Source organism: Myotis nattereri (genome assembly GCF_964212035.1).
Source record: "Myotis nattereri genome assembly, chromosome: 6".
NCBI lineage: Eukaryota > Metazoa > Chordata > Mammalia > Chiroptera > Vespertilionidae > Myotis > Myotis nattereri.
In genome coordinates this window covers 36065889-36084446 of record NC_138081.1, presented here as the reverse complement: position 1 = coordinate 36084446, position 18558 = coordinate 36065889, and the positions used below count along the sequence as shown (strand labels likewise).

Sequence of the window (18558 nt, the reverse complement as noted above, 5' to 3'; positions counted from 1 at the left end):
CGCTAGTCAGGCCTAGGGAACCTACCTGTACTCAAATTTCATGCACCAGGCCTCCAGTATAAAGATAAAAAGACATGGCCCTGTTTTCAAAAACCCACAACTTTCACTTAGAAATTGAAACACTAGATTATCTGGTATGGACAGTGGTCCTAGACACTGCAGCTTTTATTAATAAATAAATAATCATGTTTATATAAAACATAGGTTCCCTCTTCTCCCACTGCAGTCATTACTCCAATATTTCCCTTCTGAATTTCTCTCTGCTGCCCCGACCCAACTCCACTTTTCATCTGAAGCATAGGGAACAGAGAGAGCAAGGTTAAAAGCTTACATTCTTAAGCAGGTAAGACTGGTACTTAAATATATAAATGGAAAACTAGAGTCCTTAAGGTAACAAAGGCTAGAAAGGGAAGGGGCAGGAGAGGGCAAGACATATTATACCCAGTAATCTATATGGGGACTGAAAATTTTGCAATGATGAGAATCAGTGAAGATATGAATCAACTATAATAGTTGACAGGGACAATTCTTCCATCTTTGAAAATATCTATATCAAGTCTGTTTAAATAGGTTTTCATCTGCATAATATAATACATTCTGACAAGACCACTGCCACCAATGTGGTCAGTGTTGTGCTGGTAAATGTTTAACAACTGGCTCTCAGTCAAAGAAAACAAAACCCTGATTTATAGTATTGGCCAATTTCTGTGGCATAAATTCTCCATCCATGGCTGATTTCAGCTGCTAATGTGATGCCACTTAAATGCAGAGCTGAGGAGAAAAGTCAGTAATACACTTACTATATTCCACCAGGAAGACCCAAAAGACATAAATAATGTCAAGAGTCCGAACAGTAAAGTGTAGTAAATAATTGAGGAGTGATGAATTTTGAGTATGTATTACCTTTGGTTTTAATGTAATTTATTCACTTTCAAGATTACATAATTTAATTTTTAATAATGACCATGTTTAACAACCACCTTACAAAATTCCTGAAAATTTGTGAGCCAGTAAGAGCACTGTACAGTACCTGAAACAATAATTCACTCAATTTGTTATAAACTGTTACTACCTCAATACATTGTTGACAAAATTACTCCACTCACGCTGAAAGAATGAAATTTTATTGATGAGAAAAATGCCTTATTTTGCAATCTACATGGAGACAGTCAATTTTGCTTCCTAGGCAGTAGATGGTAATCTACTACTAGAAATTGCAAGGGGAAAAATGACCTCAATCAGCATGATTGAGGCAATGTGTTATTAGCTGGATCATAAAGCAGAGAGGATGCCATACATTCTGGGATACATCTGCAGTAAGAGGCTTCCCCACAGGTATTAATTCTGATCAACTAAGCATCAGACTTAAGATGAATGATGAGAAGGATTCTGAGGCTGCTTCTAGACTTAGCAGGAATAGCACTTTAATACATAAGCAAGAGTTACTATGGTTAATGATGGCGAGAAAAAACACTCCATGATTTGCATATAAAATCCTTGATCTAGGTGTAAGCCTACAATTTTTGGAGAAAATTTATGTGTACTCTGCTTGCAAAAAAAAAAAAAAAAAAAAAGAAGAAAGAAGAAGAAGAAGAAGAAGAAGAAGAAGAAGAAGAAGAAGAAGAAGAACAAAAAGAAAAAAAAAAGAAAAATATATTCCTAAGTTTGAAGGAATATCACATATTTTAAATGGAGGTTGATTAAATAAGGTGATGACTTTATAAAAAAAAATTCACGTAAGTTATGGTCAGAGTTAGAGAAAGAAAACAGAACTGACCAGTTCAGCAGTTCTTTGGGGGAAGGGCAGCTGGGAAAGAAAATGGGACTTGGAATCAAAAGAAAAATCAACATTCCTGGCTATTTTTCCACATTCCATTTGAGAGCCATACAACAAAAATAGCGACGCTGGAATATTATTTGGGATATGTGTTAATGGAAGTTACACATGCCTTTTTATGAAAAGATTACAGGCCTCGCTTTGGCGTTCTACGCAGTGTAATAATCCCATTTCCACACAAAAGCAGCAAGGCCAGCAGAGTCTTGCAGCAGATGGCCAATTCTAAAGTTTCCTTAAGTGAAGAGGGTAGAATTAAATTGTGTCTTGGCCTTTTTACCAAAAAGCAGCTTATGTTCTGTGGTATGATTTTGTGTAAAACCTTTGACAAGTATCATACTCTCTAGAATCAGGTTTTTCCAAGTTATAAAAATCAGTTCCTAGATTTTCCAAGTATCATCAGGGTATTCTCTTTAGAGTCTCCACTCAAAAACCAAAATCGCTTATTCTATTTAGGTAAATATTTCATTTATCCTGTTTAGTTACATACTTCAGAGTCAAATGAATGCCCTAATATTCAATACCAAACCTTACAGGAATGGAAATAGGTATTACTTCTTTTGAGCAGTACAGATCTTGACAAATTATCCTAATTTAAGGGTAGTTACTTTGCAGTCAATTTAATGCATTCTGTTTTTCTACACTCAAGCCCCCTTTAATGAAATACTATTTTCTTTCTCTTTTTAAAGCTTAAAAATACAGAAAAGTATAGAGAACAATTTAATAAACATTCATATATTTATGAATTCATAAATGTTCACATTTTTGTCATTTTGCTTCTTACATATTAGTTTGGTTTTATAAAAGAACTGCAAAACTGCTTGCTGTAGCATGGATGTACCGTGGGGACGTTGTGCTGGGAGAGATGGATCAGTCACAGGACAGGTGTTGTATGATTCCACTTGTATGAGGTATCTGGGGCAGTCAAACTCAGAAAGAATTGTGGTTACTAGGGGACTTGGGGGAGGGAGAAATGGGGAGTTGTTTGATGTGTACAGAGTTTCAGTTTTGATCTGTTGCACAGCAAAATGAGTGTACTTAACACTAGTAATCTGCATACTTAAAAATAGTTAAGATGAGCCTGGCTGGTGTGGCTCAGTGGTTGAGCATTGACCCATGAACCAAGAGGTCACCAGTTCAATTCTCAGTCAGGGCACATGCCTGAGGGTGTACAGGAGGTGATTAATGGATAATTCTCATTGATGTTTCCATCTCTCTCTCTCCCTTCCTCTCTCTCTAAAAAGGAATAAAAATATATTTTAAAAAATGATTAAGATGACAACTTTTGGATTATGTGCTTTTTTTTTTCTACCACAAATAAAAATTTAAAAAAATATATTTAAATAAATTTACAGCTCATCATTTGTTCCTTTCTTCTAAAAGTCGTGAACACTCCAAAATGCTTCTTCATTTGTTCACTCGGTAATTATGCAGCACCACTATATTTGCCTGATAGAGTGAGAGGCATTATGAATAAAGAGATGAGTAGGTGTGGTCATTGTTCATAAAGAGCTGTAAGTCAAGTTAGGGGAAATAAGCTTAAACAAATAAAAGAAACCCTGCAAAACTTTTGATAAAGTTGAGGTTCCTCTTTTCTTTCCTTTGTATTCTCTAATCTCTTACCAGATGCAATTATTATCACAAATTAGGTGCCTATTATTCCAGTCTACATTTTTAAATCTTTACTGCCCACATCATCTACAAATAATCCATTTACAGTATTGTTTAATGTTTCTTATTAAATTTACACAAGTAATGTAGTTTTACATATTATTTTATAACTTGCTCTTTTTATTCATTCAATGTTACCTTTTTTTGAGATCTATTGATGTTGGCAAATAGAGATGTAGGTCATTCTTTTTAGTTGCTATATAGTTATCTCATCCTATTAAATATTCCAAAATTTATTTTATATTTTCCTATGGATTGACATTTAGGTTTTTCAAAAACCAATCCTGAAAAAAAAGACATGAAATTTTGTCATCTTTAAAAATATGCTATTATCATATATGCACCCCTATGTTCATTGCAGCATTATTCATGGTGGCCAAGACATGGAAACAACCAAAGTGTCCTGTGATAGAGGACTGGATAAAGAAGAGTTGGTACATACACACAATGGTATACTACTCAGCCATAAGAAAGGATGAAATAGTACCATTTGCAATAACATGGATGGACTTTGAGAACATTATGCTAAGTGAAAGAAGTCAGTCAGAAAAGCTAAGAACTGTATGACTTCACTCATATGCGGGATTTAAAACTGAAACTTGTGAACAACACAAACAGCAATGTGGTGATTGCCAGAGGGAAGGGGTTTGGGAGAGAAAGGGGCCCTAATGTATGGTGACAGGAGAAGATTTGACTTTGGGTGGTGGGCACATGGTGCAATATACAGATCTTGTAGCATAGAAACCCACACAAACCTGAAACATATATGCTCATGTTGACCAATGTCACCCCAATAAATTTAATAAAAAATAAACATAAATAAAAATATGCTATTTTCCAATTAACAATTTTATTCCAATGCAGACAATTTAGAAACTAACCAAGCAAAGGACAAATAAAATCTCTTCCAATCTATCATCTAGAAAGTTAAATGAATATTAATATTATATTAATATTTTTGGTATGGGGTTCACTAAAGAGACACACACACACACTTCCAAAAATGACATCCCAATATTCAGACTACTTGTCCAGGGGTTCATGAAAATTTCACTCTTTCACATTTACTTTTTGTTTTGATTTTCACAATGAATTAGGTAGGCATTTATTGAGGAAAGTTATAAACACAAAATATCATTTCCAAGTGTAGCAACACTAGGAACCTGAGTAATGCAGAGTGGGCACAGCAGAGGCCTTGTGGATTGCTGCTGCTGTTGGCAGCAGGCAAGGACGTTCAAGGGCAGGCTGCGGCTGCTCAAGCACATGAATATGTTTTCTATTGATCGTGTACATCTATGAACATCCTGTACAAATATAACCAAGTGTATACTCATTCCTGGGTTTTCCACTAGTGGTTTTACAATATATGTGTTAAGTTAAAGTTACTTGAAAGACAGGAGTGTTTACTTGCTTTTGTGTAAGTAATTTGGTCCAGAACTGGCATCCTAATTTGAGTAGTTTTTTTTTTTTTTTTTTTTATGGGGAAATGTGATAAAAGAGCTAGAGACACTTGTGGAGGGCTTATTTGCTTCTGAAAGGACTTCTATTTTTTATTTATTTTTTATTCTTGTAAGTGATGAGAGCATTTGGGAGACAATGTTTGTTTGACTAAACAAGATGTCGAAGGGATTTTCTTTTGGCAAACACAGAGCAGGGTTTCTCAACCTCTGCGCTATTAAAATATTGAACCAGATAACTCTTTGTTGTGGGGCCTGTCCTGTGCATGGTAAGATCTTTCCAGGTTTCCCTGGGCTCTACCACTGGATGCTAGTAGCACAGCACTCGCCCCTGACTTCACCCCAGTTGAGACCTGCTGATGCAGAAAGTCACTTAAAACAGGGAGAATGGTAAAAGCTAGGGCTGGTCACTAAAATTTGGGTAAAAATAGGATCCTATTCTTAGTTATTCTCTTTGTTCTTATTCTTTAAAATATCTTAGCTATTGCCAATCTCATCAGTTCTCATCTCTATGAGAGTGACTCCCAAATATGAACCTTCAGTATACGCTCTCTCAAATCCCAATCCCCTCTTTCCTGCAGTCTGCTGGCTATTTCTCTATGGACAACCTATTATCCCTGTAGGAAGTTGAGAAAGTCCTCTTCCTGATTTTCCAGTTTCATTAAAGGCCCTACTACCCCACCAGACATCTGGGATCAGCACCTTGGTTACCTTACACACCTCTCTCTCTGTTAGCACGTATTCCTCCTTCATAACTGCTTAGGCTTTGCCTGCCTTTAAAGTCTCCCCCAAATCAGGCCCACATCACCTCACTAACCCCATACCAATATTCTCCATACCTGAACTTAACCCTACTAAAGAAATGTTCTAATCATGCCACTCCTTAAAAACATTCTTAAAAAAACTTAATTGTTGCAAGTGTTACATATGTTTCCCCTTTTTCCCCATTGACCTCTTTCAGCCTGCCCCCGACCGCCACCCCAGGCCTTCACCACCCTATTGTCTGTGCCCATGGGTTATGCATATATGCGCCAGAGCATTCTTTCTCCTGGAAACCCTATGGCACCTGCAGAATCATCTAAACTATTCATGTGGCAAATTCATACTGTAGATTTTGGGCTATGCGTCTTATGAGTCAAAAGCTCCTCTCATAGTTCCTAGTACTGTACCTAGACATATTCAGTAAGTATGTGTTAAATAAATTCATAAAGGAGGTGAGAGAGAGAGACCTTTAATTTACTGCAAAAGTCATTTGTAAGCGGAACCAAGAAGACTGCTTTACATGGTATATGCTACAAAAATGCCTTGGGCCGAAAATATCTCTTATCTATGTAATTGCTGCATAAAATTCCACTTTAAAAAATAAATTTCTTTGGTGGGGCAGGCTAGAAGAGGTCAATGGGGGAAAAGAGCACATATGCAATACTTGCAACAATAAAGATTAAAATAATAATAATAAATAAATGTCTTTGTTGTCTTGAGGCTTCTTGAAACAAACAATAACTAGTTAATAAGAGCTTCTCACTAAGAGGTTCTGAGAGGGGAGTGTATGAGAATATCTGGAGAGCCATGGTACACAGTCAAACGGATTTACAGTGAATATCAAATATATGTATGCATGTATTTTTATATATACAGATATATACATAGATAAGTATATATATATATATGTATATCTGTCTATCATCTATCTATCTTTGTTTTGTAGGTTTTATTAAAATCAGGAGTACTTTTCAAAAATTTTTAAGATCATAGTGCACTTAGGAGGTAATATGAAACATAAATCTCCCTATATATAAAAGGCTAAGTGACCGACTGTCCATCCATCCAATCATCCGACCAACCAACCGGCTAGTACATACCAGTATGATGTGCACTGGCGTTTTAAAAATACACATTGTCTCAAGCATGCACGATACATATAAAGCTCTCACTAGTGCCAATCGCATGCGTGTGTTTCGATCTGTCATTTATCTTGAATTTGGTTGTTTTTGTTGACATTTCTAGTATAGAGAAAGGGTGAATAGTGATATTAAAATATTTCTTCTAATTAATTTCCTTTCAATGTGCAGGAATCTGTGCACTGGGCCACTAGTATGCTTATATTTAAGCAGCTAGGCATCCAAAGAAGCTGAAATAAAAGCCTTTTTTTTTTCCAGCTAGAAGCATGACATATTTCTTGCAATTCATTATTTCTTATAATGTTCTTGCAGCTTCTGAGGTGAAAAGACTGATAAGAGACGCTGACTTTCACTATTTCTAATCCACACACACAAAAAAATGACTTGCTTCTAAATTTAGCTCATTGTAATTACCTGGTTTTCCCAAGGCATTAACAAGGTTAATCAGGGGGTTTAATGACTAATCTCAGAAGAAGAATGACTGATGACTAAAGTATTCCTAAAGTCATATATGAATAAATGTATCCTTTAATGATTAGGGCAGATTAAATTGGTATCTTTACCTTGCAAGTGTGTAGTTTTAATTTAAACCCATGTGTAAATGACAGTCTCAGAGTTGAAGCCTGGCCTTGGCTCTATGAAGGGAAGTGATGGGTAAAGGGCCCCAGAGTCAGTGGCTCTTCATCCAGGGAAGTGCATTGCTTGCTGGAACCACACCTAAGGTTGACCCCAGAAAGGCAGATGCAACCGGACAAATGAGTTGGCCTCCCAGATCCCAAGTATTCTTCCTATATTTGCCAACTTCTGCTTGATTGAGGCTTTCTCTCTACAATTAAGAATAAAGCATTTCATAACACTGGTTTACATTCATATACAAATGACTGGTTTCATTTATTTATTTTCATTCATTCATTCACTCACTCAAAAAAATGAAATGCCTCCCAGGTGTCAGTGTGGGTAGACAAAGAGGAATGATGCTAACAACTACATCCAGGTTGCCCAGGAATGACACACCTGGACTAAGGAACTCGCCTCCTCTAAGCGGGAGGGCCTGCTCCTATACTCAGCCCTCAAGGTTCCACGTATTAGACAGTGGGGGTCCCATAAATTTCTGTAAAGGGCTGAAACCTAAGGCCAGACAGTTTGTTCTCTAATTTAAGCTCTATTTGTCTTATTTTAAGATTATTGTCACCCTCGCCCCTAAAAAGGAGAGAAGTCCCCAGCTGGAGCCGGGCTAATGGTTTGTGCCCTGAGTCCTAGTGACTCATGCTGGCTTTTCATCAGGCCCTTTGCCAGCAGTATTCCAGTTGCTGGGGAGATCCATACCAAACAGACAAAAATCCTTACCCTCAAGGATCTTGCATTCCAGTGGGGAAGCCGGACAACAAATACATTGTGTGAACAAGTATGTATGTAGTGCATCCGAAAGCAGTAAGTGTGATTTAAAAACGAAGCAGGAAAGGGTACAGAGGGTGCTGGGAGTGGGGGTGGGTGTCGTACTCTCTTTTCAGAGTAGATCTGGGTGGGTGATGTGGAAAAGGCAGCCTGGTGGCATGGAACATTTGAAGGTGGTGGTGAACATTAGACCCGGCCGGGGAAAAGGGCATCGGAGACCTCTAGAGGGACAGCAGTCCCACAGCGTTTTTCTTTTTGTTTCTCCCCAGGCTGCTCTTGGAACAAAGATCAGCTGGCAATTACAGATGAAAACATGGACCAAATTCCCTCAATGACCGAGAAGCTTGAAGAGGTCTCTTCACGTGTCAAAATGGGAATATTACTGTCTTTTCTGCTCACCTCTCAGGGTTGTTGGGAGGATTGAAGGAGAGAATGGCTATAAAGATGCTTTGAAAGCTTTCCACACTGGCAAGGCATTATCATTGCACAACCGCGTTAGAAACAAGTGAGGTGACTACTCCTGTATCCAAACATTATTGAGTGTAGTATAAAGATGAGAGAGAGAGAGAGAGAGAGAGAGAGAGAGAGAGAGAGAGAGAGAGAGAGAGAGATTGAATACAAGTGTGGCTCACAAACATGTGTATCAAGCTGTTAGCTGACTGTTCAGGTGAAGGGACTTCCTCACCTGCAAGTCACTGCTGTCAGCCGTCACAGCTTTGTTCTGAGGTAATTTTACCCTTTACCCTTAGACTGCAAAGCACATGCCCAACTCTAAGGTAGAAATATTGACTTGACCCTAATAAGTAAATGTGTAAATTGAAAGGCAGGCTAATTAGTCAGGCAATAGAAAAATAGCAATAATTGGCAAGTGGAAAAGGAGAAACACTGATGAGAAAAATGTGTGTTTTTAAGAACATAACAACTGTCAATATTAATGAATATTTTGATATAAGAAATAAAACAATCTCCTGATTTAGTTAACACTTTTTTTTTCTTTTAAAAACATCAAATTTTTTTCTTCATTATTTCAGAGACTGCCCCTCTAAATTTAGTAGAGATTGAGAAGACCATTCCTACTGCTCGATTACTTCTAAAATAGTAGGTAGGGAGCTTGCAATGAGATGATGATAATAATCTTCAAATATCACTAGTTGTTTAAAGGGAAACATTTTCTGAAATAATGAGAGCCAAGCCTCTAAGGTTTAATTTTTGTCTCATTGGAATACAGTGCTCCTGTTTTAGATAAGAATTGCAGGAAATAAACATTCCAATGCTACTTATTATTAGAAATAATTTGGAAAAATTAAAGTGATTCTAACAAAAACACACAAAATTATTCTACAGATTGTGTACAATGGAGGAAATTTAATCAGAGACAAATTGATGGATGACATAGATCAAACTAATTGATTTACAGTTGGTCAGACTGCATCATAGGAAATGTATTTGAATGTGTTGTCCTGACAATCCACAATCTCCCCATGTGTGTTTGGTTTCCAAAGTTAATTAAAATTTTTTTCATTCCAATGTTCTCTATTTTTGAGTTCTTGAGCTGGCATATGGTTTGGCCCACGGAGTGCAACCTTAGTCGTATGGCAGAAGCAGGACGTGCAGGGAACTGTGAGGCATCTGGCAGACTCGGAAGGCTTGGGTCAGGGACCGGAGGAGCCCTGGTGCCTGCCAACAGCATGCCAGGCCCCTCTCTGCAGCTGTCATTGGCTCACGGGGTGTTACAGGGAAAAGTGTTTGTGTCCAAATACAAACGCTGAATAAAACCATAGGCAGAGTGAGAAAAAGTGTCGCTGGGAGAATTTTTCAGAAATCTGACATATTCTTACCTTTAAAAATTCTAAGTGATTCCTATAAGTAGTTGTATAGAATAGACTCCAGCATTTTTTACATCTTGTTTATTTTCTAAAAATACGTTTTTATTGGTTTGAGAGAGAGAGGAAGGGAGAGGGAGAGACAAACATTGATGAGAGAGAAATATTAGTTGGCTGCCTCCTGCAGGCCCCCTACTGGGAATCGAGCCCACAACCTGGGAATATGCCCTGACTGGGAATTGAACTGGTGACCTTTTGGTGCATGGATCAATGCTCCACCTCTGAGCCACACCAGCCAGACTGGTCTTGTTCATTTTTAGTGCTACATACTATGAATATGTATATATTGTATGTAGGTATGCACAATAATTTGATATGTAGCCACCATGGTGGATTAGGAATATAAGATAAATATTCTTCCATATATAAGGCAAAACATAAGGCTCTATTGATCATGACACACCTGCTTGCTGGGTTCTTGAAAAACAACTTTCCTTTTTGATTTGAATATTAATACTTATTTTCAATTTAGCATGTCGAAAGATTATACACAGGCTCATATATATTTTTGAGACTTTTTAGTGTGTTTATTTTATTTATTTATTTTTCAATCCTCACCCAAGGATAATTTTTCCATTGATTTTTTTTTTTAGAGAGACTGGAAGGGAGGGAGGGGGAGAGAGATAAACTTCAATATGAGAGAGAGACATCTATTAATTGCCTCCTGCACATGTCACAAGGCCGGGGATCAAACCTGCCACCAGGTATGTATGTGCCCTTGACTGAGTGGTAATTGAACCCAAAATCCTTCAGTTTGCAGGGCAATGCTCTAACCACTGAGCAACCAGCCGTGGCCACAGGTTTATATTCACATCTAAGTAGAGGGAGGTAGGCAGAATAATGCTCCCTCAAAGATTTTCATGCCCTAATCTGTGAATATGTTAACTTACTTGCAAAAGGACTTTGGGGACATGATTAAGTTAAGGATCTTGAGATGGGAGATTATCCTGAAATGTCAGAGTGTAGCCACTGTGATCACTAGGGTCCTTATAAGAGGGAAGCAGGAGAATCAGAGTCAGAGCAGAAGTGACTGTGGCAGCAGAGATCTGAGTGAGATGGGGTCCTGAGACAAAGAATGCAGTCGGCCCCCGGGCTCTGGAAAAGAAAAGAAATGGCTTATCTCCTAGAGCCTCTGGTAGAGAGTGCAACTCTGCCGATACCCTGATTTTAGCCCAGACCCATTTTGGACTTCTGACACCCAGAACTATAAAGTGACAAACCTGTATTGTTTCAAGACACTAACTTTGTGGAAATTTGCTTCTGTAGCAATAGGCAATGAATGCATAGAGTTTATAAATCCACTCGTCTCCCCATTCTCCAATACATGCTAGAGGCTTAGTACAAATAGGAAATAAAACTTATTTAAGAAACCCCCCTGAAGAAACAGAAGTACCTGCAAGTTCCCAGATGCACAACTTAAGAAGCACGCTTTACGGAAGCATCTGTGATGCCTCTCCTATTGCCATGCTTTGTGATTTAACCCCTGGTTTCCATGGTGCAGACCGTCCTATGAACAAAGCTCAGCAGACACGCACAAAGAAAGGTGAATGGATGAAGTTCTAAGGAAAACGTGGCACATCATTCATTCTCTGACTTTATCAAGTGGTAAATCCCTAAGTGTTTATTTCAAACAGCCATTGGGGCTAGTAGAGTTTGCAGAAAGGCAGTTACCCACATGACCACACACCCAAGCAGAAGCTGACTGGGTGTATGGACTGCATGTCTGTGTCCCTTCAAATTTATATGTTGAACCCCTAACTCCCAATATGATGGTATTTGGAGATGGGGCCTGTGGGAGGTAATTAGGTTTAGACGAGATCATGAAGGTGAGGCCCCCAAATGGGATTAGTGTCCTTATCAGGAGAGGAAGAGGGACCAGAGCTTCCTCTTCCTCTGTACCTTGTGAACACATTGTAAAGTATATAATTACCTAACCTCTATGATGTACACCTGAAGCTCATAGAAAATAATATTTAATGCAAACTGTAATTGAAAAAATAAGAAAGAAAAGACAACGAGAAGGTAGTAGTCTGCAAGCCAGAAGGAGAGATCTCGCCAGGAACTGAATCCGCCATACCTTGATCTTGAACTTTCTAGCATTCTGAACTCTGAGAAATAAATGGCTGTTGTTTAAGCCACCCAGTCTATGTTTTGTTATAACAGCCTGAGCAGACGGAGACACAATAATCATGTTTCATAGGAGGAAAGTTCAAATTGGGTTGCAGGGAAGGGAGGCCCAGGAGGCTGCACCCTTAGTCAGTCACTTCAGGAATTTGATCGTTTCCCCAGGTTGATCAGGAAAAGGTGGATGCAGAAGAAAGACTTTCCAAGATTCCTTGAGGGGAAAAGGAGGGTAGTGTGGAGCATGCTATGAGCCTGGGCCCTTGGGGTAAGACTGACCAGGAAATTAATAGCAGACAGGAGGCACAGGATGCAGTGCAGCAGGTCAGGGGTGTGATGAGAGCCTGAATGCAGAGACTGAGGTCCATGGTCCAGGTTTATTAGACAATAAGAACTATTGCAAGAAGTTTGGAGAGAAAAACTAGCAATCATTAAACAGAGTTCTGTGAAGGCAGTTTTGGCAGCAATACTAAGGCACTTCAGTAAGATGCTACTAAGGTCCCAGACCCCAAGAAGTGCAATAAAATAAAAGTATAATAGTCAAGGTAGGAAATAACAACTGGTTTTTAATAAAAGCAAAAGCAAGGCGACTGGAGATATGATGAAAACTGACTATATATATATATATATATATATATATATATATATATATAAATGCCTTGCAACTTCATGAGTGGTCGCTCTGCAAAAAAAGAATATTTGGAAGGAGAGATAAATGGCTGTGGCATTTCAGTTGTGAAGGAATATTTAGCTCCAAATGTCTTCCACAATGACAGGACATAATATATGAAATTCAATGAAAGGCAATTTGGGAGGAATATATGAAATTCAATGGAAGGCAATCTGGTGTTCCTTCCTTAAAGTGGTTTTTTATTGGGGGTGGCATGGCTGGAAGGTATGGGGAACAGGAATTTTAGTAGCAGAGAGCATCTTTTGTGGACATATTTTGAATGGCTTAGAACACTAATATCAGGTAACTATGCAGAATATTTCACTACCATTTACAAAATACAGCTGCAACCCTGCCACTTTTCTAACATCTGACCCACGCAGTTATTAGAACTTTTATCAGTCTATCTCAACATCCCAAGATTATCTTCATGGTTACATTCGTCTTTAAAGCCACACAATCCTTGGTGGTATCTGTCCCTTTTCTTTCTTTGTCCTTCCACTCCTCTCTCAACATGCATATTCACTATATATCAGCTTCTTTTTTTAATTTTTTTTTATTGATTTTTTACAGAGAGGAAGGGAAAGGGATAGAGAGTTAGAAACATCTATGAGAGAGAAACATTGATCAGCTGCCTCTTGCACAACTCCTACTGGGGATGTGCCCACAACCAACGTACATGCCCTTGTCCGGAATCGAACCTGGGACCTTTCAGTCCACAGGCCAACACTCTATCCACTGAGCCAAACCAGTTAGGGGCTATATCAGCTTCTCTTCCCAGAAGATCAACTAAAAGCTTAGTGGGACAAATTTATGCAGCACCATCCACATTTGTAGATGTACCCATAAAATATTCTAGCAATCACAAAATAAATGCATAAGACACTCTTTGGAAAATGATAATTCTTATAAAACTTGCTAAAATCCTAAGTTCACGTGTGTATAGTTCTCATGCTCCTCTGGTGTTCAGAGGCAGATCCTCATTTCCAAAGGAAATGATGCATTTCATTGATATCTCCTGGATTGCCTATGTCTTTCTGTGAGTCTGTCTTTGATTTCATGCCAGAGAGCTGAAAAACTGCCACTTTTCCCCTGAACTCCTGCCCCCACGCCTAATCTGTCTTTCTCTTTAATACATTTTATTCTCCCTTCTAGAGAAAAATGAGATATTTAAATATTCTCCTTATTAAAGAGCACACCAACTTTTTGGAATCCTATATAATAAAAGGCTAACATGCAAATCGGCTGAACAGTGGAATGACCGGTGAATATGATGACCACTGACCACCAGGGGGCAGATGCTCAAAGCAGGAGCTGCCCCCTGGTGGCTAGTGCACTCCCACCGGGGAAGCGCCTCTCAGTCAAAAGCCGGGCTCACGAGTGCAGCGGTGGTGGCGGGAGCCTCTCGCCTCCATGGCAGCACTAAGGATGTTCAACTGCTGGCTTAGGCCTGCTCCCTGCAGGGAGCTGACCCAAGCCATCAGTCAGACATCCTCTGAGGGCTCCCAGACTGCAAGAGAATCTCAGGCTAGGCTGAGGGAACCCCCCACCCTGGAGTGCACAAATTTCGTGCACCAGGCCTCTAGTTTATATATAAACTCATAAGCTGTTAAATGCCTGCTGGTAACTTGTAATGGGTTAGTAGACTTGTTAGAACTCTCCTCAGTATTCCACCCCTTTCACCTACCCTTATGCTGTCAAGGTAGTTAAGAAGACACACTTAGGCATTCTGACTCTTTGGGTTGGATTCCCAGCTGTATTTCTCACCAGCTGGGTGACCTGTCCAAGTGACTTAACCTCTTTATACCTCAGTTCTCTCATTTATTCAGTTAACGGCAATAGCCTTTTGGCCCTCAAATGGAAACCATGAGGTCCTCTATTTGTTCAACCTGAACTTCCGCACACTATGATAAAAAGAGTTGATAGGTGTTCCCAAAGAAAAATATAGACTGAAACACAATTACTGTGGCAGAGAGTGGAAGTATCTGAGCCTAGTGAATATAAGGAAGATGGGCTCTGAGGCCCTAGATATGAAGAGTGCAATGCCTAGCTGGAGGATCCTCTATTATGGGGATCTGAAAGACACTGGAGAGAGGAAGGCATTGGAGTAGAGGAGACCAGAGAGCAAGCAGAGAAAGAGTCCAAGTGTGGGCTCTTAAGTCAACAGGCTGCCCAGGAAGTGGAAATCAGGTGCTATTGCAATAGGCAGACAAACAGGAAGCTTAGGTTACCTTCGGAGAAGCTCAAGAGGCACTGGCCAGAGCTGAGCTGGCAAAATGGGCTAGGTGAGAAGTTACTCAACTAACTGAGACAAGCCAAACAAGCATGATAGTTCATCCCTGCTGATTACCCATGAAGTCCCAGGGCACTGGACAAGAAAGTTGGTGATGAGAGAGGGAGAACAGTCTTTCCTGGAATAAGGGGACCAATCTATAGGGCCCTAGAATTTTCACTGAGTATTCATCTTAGATATTCTTCACTTGGGTTACTTTGAGAATTTTAGAGAATTCTTATTTTTTTATATCCTTGGAAGAAATACCAAATAGATTGGATTTTAGTGGTGATTTTGTAAAAAAAAAAAAATCTTTAAATTATGAAGAAATATAAAATCAGTTACATTACATTATGATTTCATATTAAATTCTGGGTGTTTTTATTCACAGATTTAGTAACTTTGTTGTTTTATAAATATTAATTGCCTGCATCAACTATACATATTACTAACTTCTCAAGTTTTTAAATCATGAAATAATGGACATTCAATAGTTGCAGAGCTTTTTACTCCATGATATGAACATGTAGACATTAACTCTTTTCAGAGTATGTGTCCTGTCTAACAAAGCATATGCTTGTATCCACCTAAGTATTACTGTAAAATAGAAAACTACGCAAGTCAACTAATTCTGACATTGAAAATTCAAAAATATCTCTAAAATAATTCTTAAAACTTTTGACATAAGGGTCAAGAGAATCACCCATATGGTGTAATATTTATACTTCTGTAAAATACAACTCAAATACAAAACATCACTTTTTCAACAACAAAGAGCTTATGTATTTATTGTACTGAAGCAAAATAGATGGTATGACATATTTCTATAGTTACCACATAATAAAAATTTCAACTAATCATGATGATGTAAGTCCAAACTTGTATAACACAGCCATTGTAAGTAATTCATAGATTTCAGTTAAATATTGATGGCAGTGTTTATGTAAAATTCAAATTAGTTGATAAAATTAGCTTTTATAAAATCAATAATCAAAACAGTCACATGTGCAGGATAAACACAACCAAATACACTCAGAAAAATACTACTTCTCTCTGTTTTCTCATATAATATGCTTACTTTGTGTGATAAACTAAAACAGATTTTTAAAAATTATACAACAATGCAGTCTGTATTAACTAGTGTTGATAAAATATTAAATTTGGAGTTTTATGGTTTTAATAAATGGAAAAAGCAAGTTGATTTTAAAAACCTTGTTGAAATTAACATGACTTCTCAATAGAATTTTTTTATTAATCAGTATTTCTTCAAACTCATATGAGTTTAACTAAGTATATGGGAACGCCTATTCACAAATTTTTCTTACTCGTGTGATGTAAAAGAGCAAGTTATATTGCTTATAAGTTAAGCCATATTCAAACTGAGCTTAGATATTTAAAAAAATTAACTGATGAACGTACAAATATAAAAGCTGTCACAGTTTAATGTGCCCTACTGTTTTATTAAAGGGACTTTGCTTGATTTATCTGTAAATATTAACTTAATGGGAGGTTCTCTTACATTGACCGCCTAAGAGTCGCGCTGTAAGAAGCAACAACCTCTCCTCTTCCTCTTTGCCATCTACTTGGTAGCCTCAAAGCAGCAACCTGCGTGAGAGCATCTCCATCCATGTTGGCCAGGCTGGTGTCCAGATCGGCACTGCCTGCTGGGACCTCTACTGCCTGGAACACGGCATCTAGCCCAATGGCCAGATGCCAAGTGACAAGACCATTGGCGGGGAGATGACTCCTTCAATACCTTCTTCAGTGAGACAGGCGCGCTGGCAAGCATGTGCCCAGGGCAGTGTTTGTAGACCTGGAACCCACAGTCATTGATGAAGTTCGCACTGGTACCTACCGCCAGCCTTCCACCCTGAGCAGCTGATTACAGGCAAGGAAGATGCTGCCAATAACTATGCTCGTGGACACTACACCATTGGCAAGGAGATCATTGACCTCGTCCTGGATTGAATTCGGAAACTGGCTGACCAGTGCACAGGCCTTCAGGGCTTCTTGGTTTTCCATAGCTTTGGTGGGGGAACTGGTTTTGGGTTCACCTCTCTGCTGATGGAACGTCTCTCCATTGATTATGGCAAGAAGTCCAAGCTGTAGTTCTCCATTTATCCAGCCCCCCAGTCTCCACAGCTGTAGTTGAGCCATACAACTCCATCCTCACCACCCACACCACCCTGGAGCACTCTGATTATGCCTTCATGGTTGACAACAAGGCCATCTATGACATCTGTCGTAGAAACCTCGATATTGAGCACCCAACCTACACTAACTTGAACAGGTTGATAGGTCAAATTGTGTCCTCCATCACTGCATCCCTCAGGTTTGATGGAGCCCTGAATGTTGATCTGACTGAATTTCAGACCAACCTGGTGCCCTATCTCCGCATCTACTTCCCTCTGGCCACATATGCCCCTGTCATCTCTGCTGAGAAAGCCTACCATGAACAGCTTTCTGTAGCAGAAATCACCAATGTGTGCTTTGAGCCAGCCAACCAGATGGTGAAATGTGACCCTTGCCATGGTAAATACATGGCTTGTTGTCTGTTGTACCATGGTGACGTGGTCCCCAAAGATGTCAATGCTTCCATTGCCACCATCAAGACCAAGCGTACTATCCAGTTTGTGGACTGGTGCCCCACTGGCTTCAAATTTGGCATTAATTACCTCCCACTGTGGTACCTGGTGGAGACCTGACCAAAGTACAGCAATCTGTGTGCATGCTGAGCAACACCATCGCTATTGCTGAGGCCTGGGCTCACCTGGACCACAAGTTTGACTTGATGAATGCCAAGTGTGCCTTTGTCCACTGGTATGTAAGTGAGGGCATGGAGGAAAGAGAGTTTTATGAGGCCAGCGAGGACATGACTGCCCTTGAGAAGGATTATGAGGAAGTTGGTGTAGATTCTGTGGAAGGAGAGGGTGAGGAAGAAGGAGAGGAATACTAAATTTAAAATGTCACAACAGTGCTGCTTTTACAGGGAAACTTATTGTGGGTTTTTAAAAAAAAATTTGTTTTATTGCTTAAAGTATTACAAAGAGTATTACATATGTCTCCTTCCCCCCCCCCCCCTTGACTTTCCCCCGGCTTCCCCTACCCCCCAGTGTCTTGTGTCCATTGGTTATGCTTATATGCGTGCATACAAGTCCTTCAGTTGATCTCTTACCCACCCTCCAACCCTCCCTGCGTTCCTGCTGTAGTCTGATAGTCTGTTTAATGCTGCTCTGCCTCTGTATCTATTTTTGTTCATCAGTTTATAATGGTCTACATCTACACAATGGAATACTATGCTGCTGTAAAAAAGAAGAAATTCTTACCATTTGCAACAGCATGGATGGAACAGGA

General features: G+C 39.2%; 1 protein-coding gene and 1 pseudogene across 6 annotated transcripts in view; one reads left to right on the top strand and one right to left on the bottom strand.

Annotated features, from left to right (window-relative positions):
- The window catches only part of KCNQ5 (potassium voltage-gated channel subfamily Q member 5), a gene marked incomplete at its 5' end in the record, with an annotated part of 518709 nt that overhangs the window by 321081 nt on the left and 179070 nt on the right, over nt 1–18558 (bottom strand). The window lies entirely within an intron of this gene.
- Nucleotides 16819–18160, top strand: LOC308520897 (tubulin alpha-1A chain-like; annotated as a pseudogene). Its single transcript has one exon. The product of its transcript is annotated as a tubulin alpha-1A chain-like (transcript).